Genomic DNA, 21,463 nt, shown 5'->3' with positions numbered 1-21,463 from the left:
ACCTAAACTGCAAGTGCCTTGGAGACGGGTACTGCAGGAAACGTAAGAGGTGTGTGGGGAAAGCACTGAGCAAATGTGGTGGGTGAAATTGGTTTCTGGAAAACTGCAGAGTGTCTACTTATAAGACATCGAGCTAAACTGGATCCCATTGGGTTGGATATATTTTTAAATTTGGAAGGAAACACAGGTAAGTGCTTGAGAAGTGGGTCATTCAGCGAAATGTATGAACAGCATGGTGGGTCATGAAATGATTGATGTCATATTGAACTTAATTCTAGAAGGGTTTAGAATGTCTATTTATAGAATATGAACTTACCTTAAATGTGTGTGAGGTATAAATATTTCTAAAATTGGAAAGGTGGTGAGGGGCTGATGGTTCGGAGGCGTGATACACCCTGGAAAGTGCAAGCTGAGAGGTGAAATGAATGAGTAAACGACATGAAAATTGTTTCTGGAATGCAGGATAATGTCTAGTTATAGGATATGCACTTAGCTTGAGCCCGGGTGGAGTATAAATATTTTTAACATTTGAAAAACATCGACATGTGCATAAAAAATGGGCCATTCAGTGAAATGCACGAGACGCGGCATGAAAGGACAGAGCAAATGAGGGGAAATCGATTTCTGGATTGTCTCAGGGCTTTTTTTTACAGTATATGGACTTAAATTGAATCTCAGTGAGGTAGAAATATTTTTCACATCGGAAAGAAATTTCGCAAAGTGCTCCGGAAACGACGAGCGTTTTCAAACGTTGTCATTTAGTGAATAAAAAATGGATTGAATGAGGCATAATCAGTTTCTAGATTGCTTCAGGTTGTCTATTTACAGGATATTGACTTAAATTAAATCTCGGTGAGGTAGAAATATTTTCAACACTGGAAAGTAACATCGGCAAGTGCTGTGTAATGGGCATCGCAGCAGAATGTGCGGGTTGAGTGATGAAAGGATTGAGGAAATGAGGTGAAAGTGATTTCTGAAAGGCCTCAGAATGTCTATTTATAGAATAGTGACCGAAACTGAATTTAAGTGGGGTAGAAATATTTTTAACATTGGAAAGAAACATAGGCAAAGACTTTAGAAATGGGTGCTGCAGAAAAATGCATGACGAGGATGACGAAAGCATTGCGCAACTGAGGTGAAATTGGTTTCTGGGAACATCAGCGTGCGTATTTGAAGGATAGAGACTTGAATTGAATCTCAGTGGTAGAGAAATTTCTAAGATTGGAAAGAAACATCGCTATTTCCTTTAGTATTTGTGTGCCCATAAATAATACACTAAAAATTCGGAAACAAATTCGTAACTATAACAAAGGTGACTTCAACGCGATCAATAACGAGTTGTCTTCCTTCCTTGATTGCTTTCTTGACGGGTTTGACAACAGATCGATTGAGAGCAATTGGAATATGTTTAAAACTATGGTTCATAACTTAACCAATAAATATATCCCTTTGCGCATTATCACCTGTAATCCTCGAGCAGCTTGGTACAATAACAATTTAAAACGTTTGTCCAATCGTAAGAAGCGTCTGTATCGTGCAGGTAAGCGCTCTCAATCTTCTGCACACTGGCAATCATATAAGGAAGCGAACACTGCTTACTTAGCCGCCCTAAAGCTCGCCAAGACTAATTTTTTCCAACATTCCTTGCCATCCATGCTTACCAGCGACCCCCGCAAATTTTGGCGTGTGGTCAGCCCAGCGAAAATCAGTCGTATTGCACTCGCTGACTCGAATGGATCATTTGTGCCGGACTCCGAGTGTTCATCCATGCTAAATATGTTTTTTTTCCAATAATTTTGTTCTAACTACTACATCTTCACTCCCTATCCTACGAACATATGACTATTTTCCAATGGAGCCCATAATCGTTGAACCTTGTGGCATCATCAAACTAATCAGTAATCTGAAGGTTTCGTCAAGCTGTGGTTTTGATGGAATCAATACGAAGTTTTTGAAGAGCACTGTACAATACACGTCAATCATACTTTCCAAACTGTTCCAGCAGTCACTCAATACGCATACAATTCATAATGATTGGAAAGTCGGGAAGGTGGTTCCAATACACAAATCCGGGAGTAAATCTTCGCCATCTAATTATCGTCCTATTTCCCTCACCAGCATCCCCTGCAAATTGTTAGAACACGTTTTATTCTCACATTTAGCGTCTTTTCTTGAAACAAACTCGTTTTTCTCTCACGCACAACATGGGTTTCGCAAAAAATTTTCCTGTGAAACACAACTTCTTTCTTTCACTCACAAACTTCACCTAATTTTGGATCGTAATTCATCTGCTGACTGTATATTTCTCGATTTCTCTAAAGCCTTTGATAAAGTATGTCATAAACTTCTGTTACTTAAACTAAGTAAACTAAATGTTGACCATAATCTTCTCTCTTGGTTGCATTATTACCTGTCTAACCGTTCACAGTACGTCACAGCTAACGGCTATGACTCCACGCCTAGCCCAGTCCACTCAGGTGTCCCACAAGGTTCCGTCCTTGGTCCCCTTTTGTTTTTAATCTATATCAACGATCTACCTAACTGCGTTTCCTGTAACATTCATTTATTCGCGGATGATTGTGTAATTTTTCGTCGAATCACTAATCCTAACGACATTTTTTTGTTGCAACAAGATTTAACTGCTATCTCTGAATGGTGTGACACTTGGTTAATGCAATTAAATATTACTAAATGTAAAGTCTTGCGCATATCTCGAACAAATATGTTACCTCCTTCTACTTACTATCTTAACGATATTACTCTTGAAAATGTTTCATCATACAAGTACCTTGGTCTTCATATAACTTCAACTCTATCCTGGTCGTTTCACATAAAGAGCATAATTAACAACGCAAACCGCATGTTAGGCTACCTTCGTCGCAACTTCTTTTCAGCCCCCCTATCCCTAAAAACATTGCTCTATAAGTCTCTTGTGCGTTCAAAATTAGAATACTCCGCCACCATATGGGATCCTAGCTCAGCGACACTAATTAATGCAATCGAACTTCTCCAAAATAATTCTGCGCGTTTCATTACTGGTAATTATTCTCGCACAGCGAGTATTAGTACGATAAAGAACACTCTTGATTTACCTTCCCTTGCTTCACGTCGTAAAATTTTTCGTTTATGTTTACTTCACAAACTTTACTATGACCTGCCTGGTTTGCGTGGTGAACTTCTACCTCCGCCCACTTACATTTCATCTCGGATTGATCATCAACATAAGATAGGCCTAACGTCATACCACACCAACACGTGCCTGCAGTCTTTCGTCCCCCGCACATCTGCTGAGTGGAACCACCTTCCTAGTGACATCATACACATTCGCGATCACTCCCGATTTCGCTCTGCATTATGTTCCTTTTTTTGACTCACAATAACACCACTTAGTGTCATATCAACCTGTACATCTTAATATAAGCTCTCACAACTCACTGGCTTTTGTATTATACACTTCATCATCAATTTGTTACATTTTAACTTAGCATCTTGATTTACTGATCTTTGTTCACTGTTATTTATTACTGTTTTGTATTTTCTTTTCCCACTCCCCTCTGTAATGCCCAACGGGCCTTGAGGGTAAAATAAATAAATAAATAAATAAAGTGCTTGAAGAATTATACGTGCAGTGAAATGCCTGAGGTCAGGGAATAAACCTTTGAGGAAATGAGGTGAAATTGATTTCTGGAAGGCTTGAGAATATAATATCTACTTGTAGGATATGCACTTACCTTGGCCTGAGTGGGGTAGAAATATTTTTAGTAGAAATTTCGCACTTAAGACTGCTTGAGACAGTAACAGTATTTCCAAAATGTGGCCATTATGTGAATAAAAAATGGAGTGAATGAGAGGAAATTGATTTCTGGATTGCTTCAGGGTTTCTACTTATCAAAGCTGAACTTATCTTCAGCCTGAGTGAGGTAGAGATATTTTTAACATTTCAAAGGAAATGGGCAAGTGCTCCGAAAATGAGCCGTGCAGAGAAATTTGTGGGGTGAGTGATGCAAGGATTCGGGAAATTAGGTGAAATTGATCTCTGGAATGCGTCAGAATGTCTATTTATAGAATATGACTTACCTTGAATGTGTGTGAGGTAGAAATATTTTTAACTTCGGAAAGGAAACATCAGCAGGTGGTCCGGAGGTCGTGCCCTGGAATGTGCAAGTTGAGTGGTAAAGCAATGAATATATGACATGAAATTACTTCTGGAATGTTTCAGAATGTCTATTTAGAGCACATGAATTTATCTTGACCGTGAGATAGGTAGAAAGATTTTGAACACTGGAATGAAAGATTGGCAAGTTCTTCGGAAATGATCTGCGCAGCTAAATGTGTGAGTGATGAAAGAATTGTGGAAATAAAGAGAAACTGATATCTGGAATGCTTCAGAATGTCTGCTTACAGGATATGGAATTTGATTGAATTGACTATTGAATATCAGTGGGGAGAACTGGAAAGAAACTTCACAAACTTCTGCAAACACGAGCCGTATTTTCAAAATGTGGTCATTATGTGAACAAAAAATGAAGTAAATGAAATGAAATTCATTTCTAGGGCAAGGCATGACGTGTAGTTGCAAGCTATATAGATACGGTTAATCTGAGATCAAGGTGAAAAACCGGGCGTGTTGGTGTTGATCTTGCATGACGAACTAGCACTGGGAACGGGACAGAGAGAGGAGACGACAGGACAGGTGCTAGCACCTGTCCTGTCGTCGCCTCTCTCTGTCCCGTTCCCAGTGCTAGTTCGTCATGCAAGGTTAATCTGAGTGCAGGACAAAACGTGTCATTTCTGCACATAAGGAACTGAGCAATTGGCATTAAATTAATTTCTAGAGCACAGCTTGATTTCTAGTTATAGGCTCTATATATATTTAGTCTGAGTAGGGAAGAAATGTTTTTAAAACATGCAATAATTTCTGCTGACGGCTTGGATGGAATGTAGGACAAAACATGTAATTTCTGGAAATAAAGAATTGAACAAACGACATGAAATTCATTTCTAGAGCAGGGCATGATTTCTATTTACAGAAAATACAAATATATTTATTCTGAGTGGGGGAGTAAAATCTCTAAGGTTGGCAAGAATAATCGGCAAGTGGTTAGGAGATGCGTCGTGTCGTTAAGTATGGGAATTGAGTAATTAAAAAAAAATGAGGAAAGGAGGTGAAACTGATTTCTGGAATATACCACAATGTCTACTTCTTTAGCGGAGTTATACTATGGCTGGATTAAAAAACATTCTTCTGAGCTCTACATTGAAATGCGAAGAAATGCTTTCGCCAAGAGGTGAGTCGCGTGAAGTAGTTCATTAGTCAAATTAAATGAGCTCAATTTCTGAAGTGGTCTTGGTAATGTATTTAGGGATAGCTATACTTACTCTGCAAATGTAGTCGTGGATTCGGTGCTCCATCTGAAGCGCGAAGAAAGAGGAATCCTGTAATAAAACAGCGGATATATGAAGAGAAGTAGATGTATTTAGACGAGGAATGCACTGATCAATTGAAATTTGGCGTCGGTGTGTTCCATGATATGAGGACTAGACTAGGAAAAATGATAAAAGCATAATATTACGTCGACGACATGCAGCAAAACCGTGGTAACTATTGTATAATCGTGTATAAAGAAAGAAAAACAGTTGCAGCAGGTAGAGGAACGACTGATCTACCGACATTACGCATTTATCTCCAATAAAAACGCTAAATTATTTCATATGAAGCAAGAAAACTTTCGGAATCAATTAAAAAAAAAAAACGACCCGCCTTGCCTCACGTTGAGGTATGACGTCACTTCCTGTAATCTCGTTCCCAGTTGCTTTTCTTATGTTGAACTTTTAGTTCAGCCCCGATGTAGCCGATCTTCTCCTGCCGCCACTTGCAATGCGTCCACAGTCCGCAGCAGAATGTACTTTGATGGTTAAACGCAGGCGTCGTACGATGCATCACAGCTAGGTTGACTTTCCTTAAAGGGACAGTTGCATCGACCACAGATCGATTCCGAAACCACAGTGAAATGAGATTCCCCGTCCTTCACTGACCATTGCTCCGAAAGTCCCATCCCGATCGACGGAATACTTTTTGCATAATTCGTGTGTAAGCGGCGCTACAGCAGACGAGGGATGCGGGCGTCAAGCGGAACTCCCTGCTGAGAATCTTTAGCAACGTCACAAGGAATCTGGCCAATAAGAACGCGGCGAGCCAGAGGGGTCCCCGCGGCTTGCAGCTTGCAAGGGCAAGGTCAGAGAGACGAAAGCGAAGGCACATACGGAGATGGCGGACTCGGAACGCGGAACTGGCGAATCGTGCTGTTCAAATGCCTTTAGTAATAGCTCCCGTGACGAATGTACATGTTTGATGAATGCCCATATTCGACGCATCCGCTTCTTCTGCAAGTCACTGGTGATGTACGTGCCGCAGCTGCATAGCGCAGCAGAACGAGCCTCAGGACCACTGCTTTAGGTACGTTTGTGATCGGAGTGCTCAATACTTAATCCCGCGACATTCACTGCGACGCAGGAAACAATCCAAGACCTAACCTAACCTCAGTCACGACGGATGCACAGTATATATGGGCCCTCTCGACACATGGAATACGTATTCGCCAGACCTAACCTAACCTCAGTCACGACGGAAGCATAGTCTACATGGGCCCTCTCGACACATGGAATACGTATTCGCCAGACCTAACCTAACCTCAGTCACGACGGAAGCACAGTCTACATGGGCCCTCTCGACACATGGAATACGTATTCGCCAGACCTAACGTAACCTCAGTCACGACGGATGCACAGTATATATGGGCCCTTTCGACACATAGAATACGTATTCGCCAGACCTAACCTAACCTCAGTCATGACGGACGCTAAGTATATATATATGGGCTCTCTCCACACATGGAATGCGTATTCAGCTGACCTCGTCACAACGGATATTGTAGTCCTAACGTATTTCATATATATATATGTATGTGTAATTTGACGTGACATTTATGATGCGTGAACATTCAACGTAGAATAACGTATAGAATGTGACCTTTGTCGTTAAGACTCCCCATGTAAAACATCACTTTTCCTCTTATTCATTTGTGCCTCTGCTAACGACTTCCAGTGTTTTTGTGCACATTTCAATATTAAATGCTGTATTCCAGACATCTACGCTCAAAATACGCCTATTTCTCATAGTAAAGTTCTTGCTTGGCAAGCAGTTTTCTGTTTTACATCACAGTTGGCCCTAGCAGCTTTAACTCTTTTAATAACCCTGTTCTGCCTTTCAAAAGCAGATATTCATTTCGTATGGTCTGTATTCACGCGTGTCGTCTGGCAACAATGACAAAGCCGATATTATTTCGTAACATGCACTGGACATGAGAGAGAACTGATGTTCTGAGGCTGGAACAACATAGAAGGGACAAATACATACAAAGCCTCAATTTGCCTAAGAAATTAACGATGAAAGATGAAAGTCAACTGAAAAGGTTAGCCAGCTGTAGGAGTCGAACCCACATCTTCTGGATTGCCGGTCGTCCGTGTTCACAAGTGTCGTCTGGCAACAATGACCTTACCGTACTCCTGCTAAATCTACACCCATCCGTGCGCTGTGGGCTCGTTACTAAACTACAGCCATCCCGCGACATTCACTACGACGCAGGAAACAATTCATGTGTTTGTGCGCCGTCTTTGCTCCCCAGGAACCCGATGAGTAGCTATATGCTGCAGTGCTGGTGAAGTGGCAGAGTTGTGCAATGACAGCGAAGTACAGTGTAAGCACTGTTCCCAGCTCTCTGTCTTCGGCCAGAACTTCTGGTGGTGTATCCACCGCAGTATTGCAGCGACGATCACAGTCTTCGCCTACTGTACCCACGATAGATAGGCACGTTGAGCAATCCTTATTTTCGTCGTTGTTTGCACACACGACGAATGCCCCATGAAAGTTACAAAGACTCTAACCAACTGTGCAACTCAAGGGCCGGGTTAGAATTAGAATGATTGTCAGGAAATTAACTGTGCTACGTGTTTGGGAAAGTGTCCTTTCTTTTTACAGCTACGTCAGGTTCAATGCTTATTGTGTGTTTACAAGCTGAGTTTAGAGATTCCTTGGACCGAGAAACAGACGACAGATACCTGGGTGTGTCGTCCGCATGATTCGTCAACGTTTTTCCATCCCGGTCCTATCAGGACTATCATCTTTAGTGTGCCCCATTTCCTGTTCACACCTACACCACAAAAGACTTGCGTAGTTTCCAATTGAGAAGTGTGATTCAGAATCTGTGTTACCACATTAATCCCGAGAAGTGCAGTGACAGTTGTACTTTTAATGGTAGTGTAATGCTTCTTATCGTTGGCAGTATTATAGCATGTGAGGGATATAACACGTCAAATAATTTCGGGTAACGTTTCATAACTCACTAATGGTACAGTTACACCTCATTATCATAGAAAGTGATATACCTGTCTGGGAATGTCCACAATTTGTCATTCCCACGGAAGATTGCAATCTTCCGCGTGTTCCGCATTGATACAGCAAAACAAATTTTGATACCTGCCACTGATCCAATTTTTTTAGCACCACTGTTTTGAAAACAGCTTTCAAGACTGTAACTTCAGAAACCCGTGGCAGAGCTTTGTCTATGTATTATAATAATTATTATAATGACAGGCAATAAGTTACGCAAATGTAGAATAAATCTTTGTGTTGACTGAGTGTTGTCCATTAAAGAGTCATTGCACAAGTCCACATCCAACTCTTCATGCACAGATATTTATTATTTGCTATGCACAGACAGTTATCAGCGTGCACCACACTGGCAATGTCCCTTGGGATCTGAAGCGGGGAGTCACAAAAAAAAAAAAAACACACACACACACAAAAAAAACAGTATCGTAAGTACTTCAATTGCAATGAAAATCTAGAATTCTGTGTTTCTTACATTTCTGGACGGTTTCATTATAACAGTGGTACACAGGGGAAAAAACTCGGGGTGTTGGGGGGTGATCTGTATCGATCTCTGGGCACAACCAAGTATAAAATTTTGGAAGGGTTAGTACATCCTGAAATGACCCTCATGCCTCAGACCCCACTACTCGAATAATGCACCTCCCTTTTACAGTAAGAGACCTCTTACTATCTACGGCATATCCTATCAAAGCTCACAGGACAGCAAATATGGCCAATGCTTATGTGACAGTGCCTCGTAGAACATGCAGCTTTTCTGTTGAATTGACACTACATCTCTGGTAGCCCCTTTAATGTCTGGAGGTAGATGCATCATTTTACATTTAACCAGCAGTAATGTATAGCATTGCAAAAAAGGAAACAAGGGCTTAATCTCAACGCTGCATCAACATCATCTCACAATAACGCTGTTGTTGTCAGCCTCTGCACAAAGATTTGGGTGGACCTGAAAATGACCTTTTTTTTTCTTTGTTTTTCATTTCCTTCTTTCAAGTTATTTTGTCTTGGCATGTAGCTGTGAGATGTCAGTAGAAGCCATGAAGTCATTCTCTTTACTTCTTGAACTTGGATGAAGAAAGCACTGTTCTGGAAGATCCTAATTTGTCAGAGGCGTCGTAAAGGCATTAGTGTAAAAACCAGGTCTCTCATCAAAATTGCCGTGCACACACGCACATTGTTTCATGCCGTTTCATGGATGGATGGGACTTGGATCAGCAGCACCTGGTCCTTCTATAACACAGAAAGTGCACCTCAACTTGGGTACGACAACCGTAAAAACCGCTGCCCTACAGCACACAAACAGTTCACAAACAGCGAGATAAAAGGAAACTGGGAAGTGGTTTATCGCGCTTATGTTACGGACAAAGGTAGTGCTTGTATATAGTGCCTGTTTCTAACACCAGCACACAAACAGCGTCGGTTCTTCCTTTTAGTGATCGGGGTTCATAGTTTGCGAATTGTTCTGTGTCCTAAAATTGTAAACACATTATATGTATTTAAGTAATATACGTACCACTTGCCGCTTCCAACTTTCGCTTCGTCTGGGGACTGGCTGTAGCTGTGCCCTAGGCGTGCGAAATTAAACATCGAGGTTTTCGAAGGAGGTTTTCCTGGAGTCAGGAATGCTGCGTCGGTTTCCAAACGACATCTCACGCGAAGGATGCAAGCGCAGAGATTCTCCCGATTCACACAGAGTATCCGCGTCACTAGAAAGTGTCATGTGAATACGGGCGACGTGCAGGAAAAAACAAAGCAGCCCCAGACTTGGCGGCAGACGACAGCGTCCTTCACAGCGGATTAGCCAGATTCCACCTTGCGTCACGCGATGTTGTTGGCGCTGGCGCTTTCGAGGATCAAAACGAAACCGGATCTTTTAAATTCGATTCCTCACTACCCCGGCGGTTTTGGAAGGAGAAAATTTGGCAAATACCTCGTTGTAGCTCAGGGTGTACCGAACACATTGGTATTGGATTCGTAAGCACGGTTCCGGATGCGACCAAACCGAACCAAACCCGAACAATTTTTTTGCTTGTCCTGAGCCGAACCGGAACTGAACCGAAAAAAATTGGTACGGTTACCGGTTCGGGAATCGGTTCAGAGGTGAATTAATTGTACTACTGACCAACCTTTTTTTTGCTCACCTGAAACGGTTATTTATTTATTTATTGCAAAATACCCTGCAGCGCCGGGGGGCATTAGAGCAGGGGATATACATCACGAGAAAAAAAAAAAAGGAATACAGAAATCGTGGACAGAATGAAGAAAACACACTAATCTCGCATGGATCTCAATTTAGATAAAAAGACAGAGCCGTTTTGGGCAGACACAACTTCACGCGGCAGTAAATTCCATAGTGGGATTGTCTCACAGAAGAAGGACTGTTTAAAGACAGATGTGTCAAACCGGTACGGCTCTATCTTTTTGGAGTGATCAACCCTCGATGACATGAAAACAGGTGAACGGAAAAACATAATTGCATTGAGGCCAGTGTCACCACTGTGAATGTCAAACATTAATTTAAGCCGGCAGTGCTTCCTACGCAGCTCTAATGACTCCCAGCCTAATGCTTTAACCAACTCAGAGGAACGAGTCTCCATGGAATAGTTGCCTGTAACAAATCTAGCGGCTATATTCTGTACACACTCAATTCTTTTACGCAGATACTCTTGGTGCGGGTCCCACACAGCAGAAGCATATTCTAAAATAGGAAGAACGTATGCTTTATAGACTGTTTCCCTTACTGTCGGTGGAGTATTTTTAAAGTTGCGCCGGATAAAAAACAACGTACGGCTGGCCTTGGAAACAACTTGATTAACCTGTCCCTCCCAGTGCAAATTTGACTGAAACGTAACACCCAGATACTTGTACTCACTGGTTGCAGAAATGGGGGTAGATCCTATAACGTAAGTATGTGAAATTGAGCGATGGGGGCGGTTAAAGTGCATTACATTACATTTTGATGCATTCAGTGCCATCTCCCACCTATCACATCAATCGTAAACGCGGTCAAGGTCACTTTGAAGGATTCTTCTGTCATTCCCGTCCCTAATTTTGCGATATACGATGCAATCGTCTGCAAACAACCGAATATTGGATTCAATGTTACTCGTTATGTCATTAATGTATATTAAAAAAAGTAAAGGGCCTAACACTGACCCTTGTGGTACCCCTGACGTAACACGAGACCAACGAGAAGAAGTACTATTAACAACAACGCGCTGCATCCTGTTAGTGATGTAATTTCTTAACCACCTGAGCACCAATGGGTCCAGACCTAACTTTTCTAATTTATGGTACAACAGGGTATGGGGCACGGTGTCGAAGGCTTTACGGAAGTCCAAGAACACACAGTCTGTTTGAAAGCCCTCGTCCCACGCCTGGGTGACGTCATGATGAAAACAAACCAATTGGGTAACACATGAGCATCCCGGTCGAAAGCCATGTTGAGCTGGTGACAAAAAATTGTTGGCACTTAAGTGTTTAGCAATATTTGAATAGATAATATGCTCAAGAACCTTTGATGCGATACACAAGAGTGACACTGGCCTGTAATTTTCGACAAGGCGCTTATCTCCCGCTTTAAACACGGGCACAACATTAGCATACTTCCACTCATCAGGGAGCAAAGATGTTGATAAAGATAAGTCGAACAAAAAGTACAAATAAACAGCAAAGATGGAGCTACAGCGCTGCAACACAAATGCAGGGATCATGTCAGGACCGCAACTTTTTTTGACAGCCAGATCATTGAGCAACTTCTCAATACCGTTTATACTAAATTCAATTGGAGGCATAGGTGACAAAATATGCACGTGAAAATCAGGTTTTGCGCGTTGATTGTTGGAAACAGTAAAAACAGATTGAAAGTAGCCATTGAACGCGTTGGCTTTATCAATTCCATTAGTTAAGCTGGAATTGTTTAACATGATGTCACCGATTCCAACTTGTGTTTTGTTAAGGCTCCTAATATGTTTCCACAGCTCCTTACTGTCTCCAACACGATCATTTAATGCTTGAAAGTAATTACGTTTAGCTTGTTTGAGTTGACATTTTAAATCCCGGGAGACTAAGGACAACTTAGCCTTAACTATGGCGCTTTTATCAGCCCTATACCTGGAGAATAAACGAGCCCTTTTACGTGTCAGCCTTCTGATTGACGACGTTATGTATGGCTTGCTACACTTCTTTCGTTCAAAGAGCATTTTACAAGGAGCATGCTTGTCAATCAGACGATGGACAGAACTTTTGAACATCGCCCACAATTGAGAGACGCATCCTGAACGATATGTGGCTTTGTACAGGTCTAAGCCTGCTTCAAGTTTGTTCTTAATTATAGTATAATTACCCTTATCATAGAGATACACTTTCCTCGCATTCAGTTTGTCTATATGCACATGCTGTGCTGCCAGTTTTACCGAAATACAGTGGTGGTCACTAGTACCAGGGACAACAAGAGAGTCTAAGATGACAGTATCATCATTACACAACACTAAGTCAAGCGTGGCGTCCCCCCTCGTTGGTAAGTTAACATACTGTGAAAGCCCGTGCACGCTCAGGATATTTTGGAATTCACGATAAGCCCCGGCATTACTCAAAAATACAGGTACAGTGTTCCACTCGATGTTGGGGAGATTGAAATCTCCTGCTAGTATAACACAATTGGCACTGACAAGAGAAATTTCATTGCACAACGACAACACAGATCCACAATCAGAGTCAGGGGGCCGATAAAACGCACAAACAGCCGCCTGAAAACCATTATGTCCCTCGACCACGCACCAAACAGATTCGCATCCCTGGGTGTTAATATTATATCTAGAACTCCTGATTGAACTTCTGACCAGAATAAACACACCACCACCATGCGCGTGGCGGCCATTTCGGTACACGGTATAACCTATAGGAAACACCTCCTCATCAGCTATACTATCATCCAGCCAGGATTCCGTACCTACTACAATATCGGGACATAATGCTTCAACAAACAAGGCAAATTCATCGACTTTATTTTTTATACTTCGACAGTTAACAACAATCCTCTGCATATGTCTAAGATCTCGAATGTTGACAGAGGTGGTCTGCACAACCGAATCCTATGCGCTACTGTCATGACTCGCCGGGAAACCTGCGGTAGCCCTAGATAGCGACCTCGTAACTGGGCGTGACGATACAGGTTCTCTATTAGTAGATTCTAGTTCTTGCCTAGCTTGTGTCTCAAAATTCCACAAATACCGTTTACCACCGATTACAAGTTTATCAAAGTATAACTTGGCCTTAATTCCGTTGTTACGCTCTTGAACACAAGATTCCCACAACAGTTTCCTAGCCGAGCGCACTTGTCGAGAAAAATCCTCAGTGATAGCGATCGAGGTACCCTTTAGTTTGGTGCAGTTTTTTAGTATCGTATTTTTCTCACGATAATCATAAAATCTAAGGATGACAGGACGAGTCCTTCCAACAACCTTTCGACCAAGTCTGTGGATCCTCTCAATACTGTCACCTCAACTCCCAATTGCGCAGAGAACAAATCATTCTTTACAGTATCAAGTAGGGAGCTGTTGGTTTCGCCATCAGGCTCATCAAAACCGTGAATGACTAGATTATTCCTTCTAGGCCTATTCTCAAGGTCGTCTACCCTACTAAGTAACTGGCACATGGTTGCTTCTAATTGAATGATTTTCATACTACACTTTGCAACTTCTTCATTGACAGCCTCGACCTTCTTTACTCGCTCCATCAAGATCAAGTCAACAAGCTGAGCCGTGTTTTTGGAAACATCCTCTCTGATTTTCTTCTGGTCACTCCGTATCTCGTTCATCACCTTGGAGTCACGTTTTTGGTTGCTTAAAAGCTCCTTAAGCATTTCCTTAGTTGAGGGCCCCGGGTTTGATTCCACGTCACCCGCGATGAGCAACAAGGAGTTAATAACATTGACGAACTCAATGACAAGTGAACACATTGTGGAGGTGCACGGCATCACAATCAAGAAAAGCTCGTCACTTTTATAACACTTGGGATAGTTCGGTCTCACCTGTATGAAGTAGACAAAGGAGTTTAGCAGCATTCTACGTTTGATGCCGAACACCCCACTGAGGTTGACTGTGTGTGCAGAGCGCTTATGAAGAAGCATAGGTGGCTCTGGTGTAGTCCCGCTTGTGACGTAAATCGGTGAAATCACAGGGGGGTCGTTCCTGACGGTGATAACACTTTGCTGAAGCAACGGAGATGGGAAGCAGGTGTCTACTTGACACGTGGAACCAGTCCACGTTTGCGGGATATGCAATCCAAGGCAGAGGGCTATCTGTATGAAGTAAACAAAGGAGTTTAGCAGCATTCTACGTTTGATGCCGAACACCCCACTGAGGTTATCTCAAACCTTTCTCTTACAATCGTGTACAGTGAGCGTAAGCTTGCTTGCATGTAGCAAAATTAGTGCCCGTGGACCGGTTAAACCGAGGCCGAGAAAAGTACATGTTCCAATCCCTGCAAATGCCCCGACCGCTGACAGATTTTTTTTTGTCTGTGTATGTGAGGGGGTGGGGGGGTACTCCCTGAGCCGAACCCGAACCGAACCGATATACCTGAACCGGTTCAAGCTGTTAATTTCGGTTCAGCGGAGCTAAACCTGAACCGAACCAATATGTCTGAACCCGAACCCGAACCGGACCGGAAAAAATACCGGTTCCGATCCCTGCTCACCGGTGGAGCAACGTAGTACGCTCCAACGAAGCCACACGTATTCAGCCGGCACACGCATTATTCAACAAGCACACGAGTACAAGGTTCAGGAGGCACACATATTATTCAGCAGACACAGAGTCGTTTCATACCGACGTGACGGCTTTGTACCTGCTGAAATTTGGCGGTGGTGATCGCTGTGCTTGCTATTTGATAACCGTTACGGCTATCTACAGACAGTTACGGCTCTGTACCGGCTGCACCTTCTGAGGAAACCTTTTTAACCGGCACGTGGCCGTCACAGGATTTAGAGTGTATTGTAGAATCCAGGTATTTTAGGTTACATGCCAATCCAGTACCACTATGCAATGCAAAGCTGTGACAAATAAATAGTTGCCATTTTTCTTAGCTCTTAGAACAGAGACGGTGAATTCATAAGGAGTAGACAATGTTAACATGAATTCTGGGCTATTCTTCAATAAAACATTTACAGATAGTAAAGGCACCTTCCTCAATGGACGCTGATGACAATGGAAATTCTAGAACGTTATCAGAGACCATATCAGCTTCTGCGTGTCAGAAAGGATTGCATGTCCAACAGTAATCCAGCTAACAGTAACAAAAATGTACAAAAGACAAATTAACTGAACTAACGTAACATACCTCTTATATCAGACAGTGAAGCTTGTAGACCCCATCCATCACTCAAAAAAAAAAGAAAAGAAAAAAGGTGTACTCTAACTCCTTGTTTGGGAGTACACCCTTGCGACATACAGGGTGTCCCACCGAAAAAGGGCCAGGGGCTAAAAAAAAGACGGAGTGCTGGACACAAATGGAACCAATTGTACGTGTTTAGCAGTTGTGTGGTCTATCCAAAAATATTTTTTTCATCGCCCCTTGTTAATTAATTAGCGGTAATTAATTTTCTAACTTTTCAATTATAAAAGCTACGAAGTTGTCTCAATGAGAACATCTGATCTCTTTGGTCGCCTGATACCAAAGCCGTTTTCAGAACAAAAATCCGTTCGATAGATCGTTCACAAAAATTCGTGAAGGAACACCATTTTTTTTTCTTTATTTTGTTCGTTGCGCATCTCTAGAGGCGCGTCTTTCCTTCACCCCCAAAACAAGACGACGAAAGAGTACACTATCGCCTCTTGCGTCCTGGAAAAAGACTAAAAGAAAACAGAAATAGCAACCCAAGATAAGGGCAGTTGCGATAGAGTCACCTCATACATTTCTTTTTGTTTTGTTTCCGCAAGTTAAAACTCGTCTTCGACGCATGAGGCGGCACTGTGCTATTTCACTCTCTCACATTGGGAATGAAGGAAATATGCGTCTTCGAGGATGCGCAATGAACAAAATAAAGAAAAAAATGGTGTTCCTTCATGATTTTTTGTGAACGATTTATCGAACGGATTTTTGTTCTGAAAACGGCTTTGGTATCAGGCGACCGAAGAGATCAGATGTTCTCATTGAGACAACTTCGTAGCTTTTATAATTGAAAAGTTAGAAAATTAATTACCGCTAATTAATTAACAAGGGGCGATGAAAAAAATATTTTTGGATAGACCACACAACTGCTAAACACGTACAATTGGTTCAATTTCTGTCCAGCACTCCGTCTTTTTTTTAGCCCCTGGCCCTTTTTTGGTGGGACACCCTGTATATAACTCCCTTAGGGGTGTACAGTTACTCCCCATCATAAAGAGTGTACCAGTACTCCCCTGATAGAGTATACGCATACTCTCGTTAGGGTGTCTCCTCACCCCCTTAACACCTTGAATGGAGTATTGTGACACTCATGAAAGGAGTATCACAACACCTATAGGGGAGTGCAGTAACTCTCTTAGGAGGCGTACAGCAACATCTTGAGAGGAGTGTAGTAACACTCGTAAAAGGGGTATCGCAACACCTAGAGTGGAGTGCAGTAACTCTCTTGAAGGAGCATCACAACACGAGAAAGTAGTACAGTATAGCTACCCTCAGAGGAGTGTCAGTACACCTTGGGAGAGAGAACCTATTTCCACTGCCAGGCTCACGTGGCAGTAAATGCAGTGCATAATCTGCAGAATTGTGATAGAAAGACAAATAGAGTAAGGCGACAAAGACACATGTAAATCTTAAGCATGTATGTCAAGTTGAAGAATTCAGTGATCGATCAGGTGATACTCTCGTTTATTCAGATACTAGACGAATTGTACAATACATATTCGAACATGGAACATCTGATAAACATCTCCAACTGTGAACATCTGCTGACACTCCATATGCAACAAGATGCCTTGTCCTGTGGTAGCTCTTTTAACAATGAATATTTCTGCCATGTAGAAACACTAAACAAGCAGATTAATGAAAGACTGTCCACATGCGGGAGTATGCCAAACAAGACTTCTCTTCTTCGGCAAACTTTACAGGGTGCTTAACATAAAGTGACAAATTCTGACTGGCAACATATTCACTGGAGGGACTTTCGGCAATAGACCTCTCAATGTTTACAAACAAATGAAGTCAGATGCTACAACAGCGCTGCCAACTTGGTAGACGGGAAATGCTATCCCAAGAAATGCACGTTTAAATATAGCTTTGTATGTTGTAACATTTTTCTGCAATTCCTTACATACTATTAATTGTACGCCATTATACTGCTCCACTCTACCGATGACACCATCTTTTCGGTATCCACCAAAAATGGCATTCTCTAGACGGCTCCGAGGCGCGTTATGTTCCTCCGGTAGAGGTCTATTACGTTCTGGAAACTGTTGCCACCATTCATGAAAGACATGGACAATTTTTAATTAACTGATACTTATTTTTCCAATCGAACTCGGAAAATTGCACGGCTAACTGTAGACCCAACACATATTTTGAACATTTCGTAGACAAGTGAAATAAATATTCTATTCAAACACAAAAACTATGCACACTATGGCACCAGGAGTAGTTAAAAAACAAATCGTAAAACTGCTGGCAAGGTGAAAGCAGGGAAAAGAAATGTAAAACAAGAGGCGGCACGCTTCCTCCTCTCTCCGAAACTTTGTGTGCACTCTTTTGCAACTATCGAGCAGCTAGGGCTAAAGCAGGTTTTTGCGTTTTTTTTCCCGACAATTTCTGTTCCTGTACAGCGCATGATTTTTATTGGGCCTGCGGTTATCTGTGGAGGACTTAATATTTCTGTCAAACAAGTGAGGCTTGCTTGACAATTTTCAAAGTCTGATTGACAAAAATAAATTTCCCTCAATTTAATATCGTCCAAAGTGGCGGCAAAAGTTTTGTGAAAGGTAACTGCTCAAACTCTCACAATTACTCGGCGCGTACGTCGCAAACTCGATTTTTTTTAAACTTTATGTGAAACACTCCGCATATAGGTGTCCAGGCCAGTGTACACCAAGGCCTAAAGAAATGTGGTGTGTCATAGGTGAATGAAAAGAAAAACAGTTAGCAGATTTGTGTGTTGTAATTTCCCAATTTTTTTTCCTGGCTACCTATTCATTAATTACGCGCAAGTAAGTAGTAACTTTTATTGATCATCCTACGGTAGAGACGCGAATTACAAAGTTGTGAAGCATGTCAAGAAATACCCATCGCCAATGTGTCCAAATGCTTACGCCAGACGTGAAGTTCTTTTCTCGCCTCCAAGAAACCTGAAGCTCACAAAGACAAACGGGCAAATGCTCGCGCATCTCGATTTCACATCTACGAATCAGACAGAAAAAGAAACTGCATTCCTTACGTGCTGTGAAGTGGCCTTCAAGCAAACCCTGACACGAATGTCTCTTCTCAACAGAAAACGAATGTAACAGTACTGCACGCCTGGAGGCTCTGAATTCGAGTAGCTAATCACATTATCACATGGTAGACTGGTAGTTTCATGAGGTCAGGAAAAACTCCACGCAAGGCATACGCCGTTAAAAACATTCGTGATGGGCTCTTCTCGGGACCTATACAACTTTTTTCATGTCTCAGCCATACGACGACAAATGAAAGAGTTAGAAATTAGTTGTACGTCATTTGTTATCGGTACCATGAAATTCATTGAACTATAACATGCGACTCCACATAAGATTAGAGAGTTTACACCTAACTATGAACCCGGTACACATTAACCTACACTCTAAATCGTTTTACACCTTAAAGGGTGTAAATCAAAATGTTCATGGCGCACACCTTTTAAGGTGTATTTTAACACTCTCATGGCAATTGCGGTGTAAAGGGTGTAACGCTGAATAAAACTGCTGGGTTCGTGGCAATATGCTGGTAACTGTGTATTCACAATTACCAGCATATTGCATATAATCACATTGAGGTCCATATATGTATGCACATCAAGGTGATTCAATATGTGTGTAAACATGCACAGACGACAAACAGACAATCATGTATGGCATGGCAGCTGTGCATAGCAATGAAGCATGGCAGCTGTATATAGATTTTCGTGGAATTGTAGACCTTCTCATGAGCAGGCACCTCCCCCATATGCATGTTCATTACTTAGAACGTTGCATTTATTCGTTTCTTCAAGGCTTTGCAGTGTGGTACCCACAAATATCTAACCCCTGTAAAATGCATTACATTGTTCATTATCAGCGACTCATCAGGATGTTTGGTCCTCTCCTAGCTCTATGGTGTACGCGTTTCGAAGGGAAACACTAGCATTTTAAAGATGTTGCTAGAAACACTCGAAACTTTTAGAACATAACCCTTTCATTAGCAAGAAGACATCAATTTGATCAAATGTATGTGTGGTCGCAGCCCTTCATCAGAAATGCCACATCTGCTGATGGTTCCAAGGAGATACTACTTCAACATGCCCCAGAAGCAATTCAGAGTTACATTCATGACCGTGATATTCACACAGAATCTATAGTATATGTGAAAAGTGCAGTTGATAATGATAACACATTTGGTGTTGGCTGTGTTGTTGCAAAAGAACTTTCCGAGGAGGACTTACCCGTGTTCGTTGAAATTGCAGGCAAATACAGGGTGTTTCAAAAAACGTGTCATTCGGACTTCATAAAAAAACGGGGCGACGGAAAAATACGGGGTAAACGGCATTTGTATGGCAACTGAATTTGCCATCTTTCAAAAATATTTTCATTTCATTTTAATTAAAAGAAATTGAATTTCTTTAATTGAACTCTAAAATTTCCCAAGTCAACCTAGCGTTTTTTTTTACAGCAATAGAGAGCCCGTAACGAACTTAGTCAGATCCACCAAGAAATTCGCTCGATATTGCAAATGGCACTGCCCCAAAAAAGTCCCGAAATTGAGGCTTCAGAGTTTCGGGTATTCAACGGCGCACAAAATCAGTCGCAAAAACGCGCGGAGAGCCTGACATGCTCCTGCCCTCACGAAGCTAGTACAGGTTATCGCCGAACCGTCGTGCAGCACAAGACGTGCCGATAACAAGGCGGTTGACATTGCACCATACGCTGATAAGCGGCAAACAAAAATGATTCCGCCTCTTTTTTCCCGCCCTCTTTTTTTCGACCTTCTACCTTTCATGGGGGCAGGAGCATGTGCTGCTCTCTGCGCATCTTTGTGACTGATTTGGTGCGCCGTTGAATACCCGAAACTTTGAAGCCTCAATTTCGGGATTTTTTTGGGGGGGCAGTGCCATTTGCAATATCGAGCGGATTTCTTGGTGGATCTGACTAAGTTCGCTACGGGCTCTCTAATTCTGTAAAAAAAGAAACAACGTTAGGTTGACTTGGGAAATTTTGGAGTTCAATTAAAGAAATTCAATGTATTTTAATTAAAATCAAATGAAAATATTTTGCAAGATGGCAAATTCAGTTGCCACACAAATGCCGTTTACGCCGTATTTTTCCGTCGCCCCCTTTTTTTATGAAGTCCGAATGACACGTTTTTTGAAACACGCTGTATGTTATTAACACTGATACCATTTTTCTCATACAAACATTAACTGCAGTTGAGTATGATGAGCACTGTGATGTATTCGTGCTGTCTTGCAATGAGGAGCAACATGTTTTAAGAAATTTAAGCATTATCGCAACAGATCTTCTAAATCTGCATGCATTACCAGATGGTAGGCGTGTTGTAAATCCAGGGCATGCACTTTTGTAATGTAACTTCCTGCTCCCTGTTGTTGTATATATTTACTTTTGTTCATGTGAACGAAAATAAACATACTCTCTTTATATACCCAGGCTTATCACCATATTTCACCTGAAGGTGTAGTACACCATTGTTACACCCTCAGGAACTTCCAAAACAAAGTTGTAGGGTGTGAGAGGGGTGTGATCTTTGTTAATACACCTATTTTACACCTTTAAAGGTGTGAAATGATTTAGAGTGTATGATGGCACCGCCTTT

Source organism: Ornithodoros turicata, unplaced genomic scaffold, assembly GCF_037126465.1.
Source record: "Ornithodoros turicata isolate Travis unplaced genomic scaffold, ASM3712646v1 ctg00001198.1, whole genome shotgun sequence".
Lineage (NCBI taxonomy): Eukaryota > Metazoa > Arthropoda > Arachnida > Ixodida > Argasidae > Ornithodoros > Ornithodoros turicata.
This window is presented reverse-complemented; position numbering follows the sequence as displayed.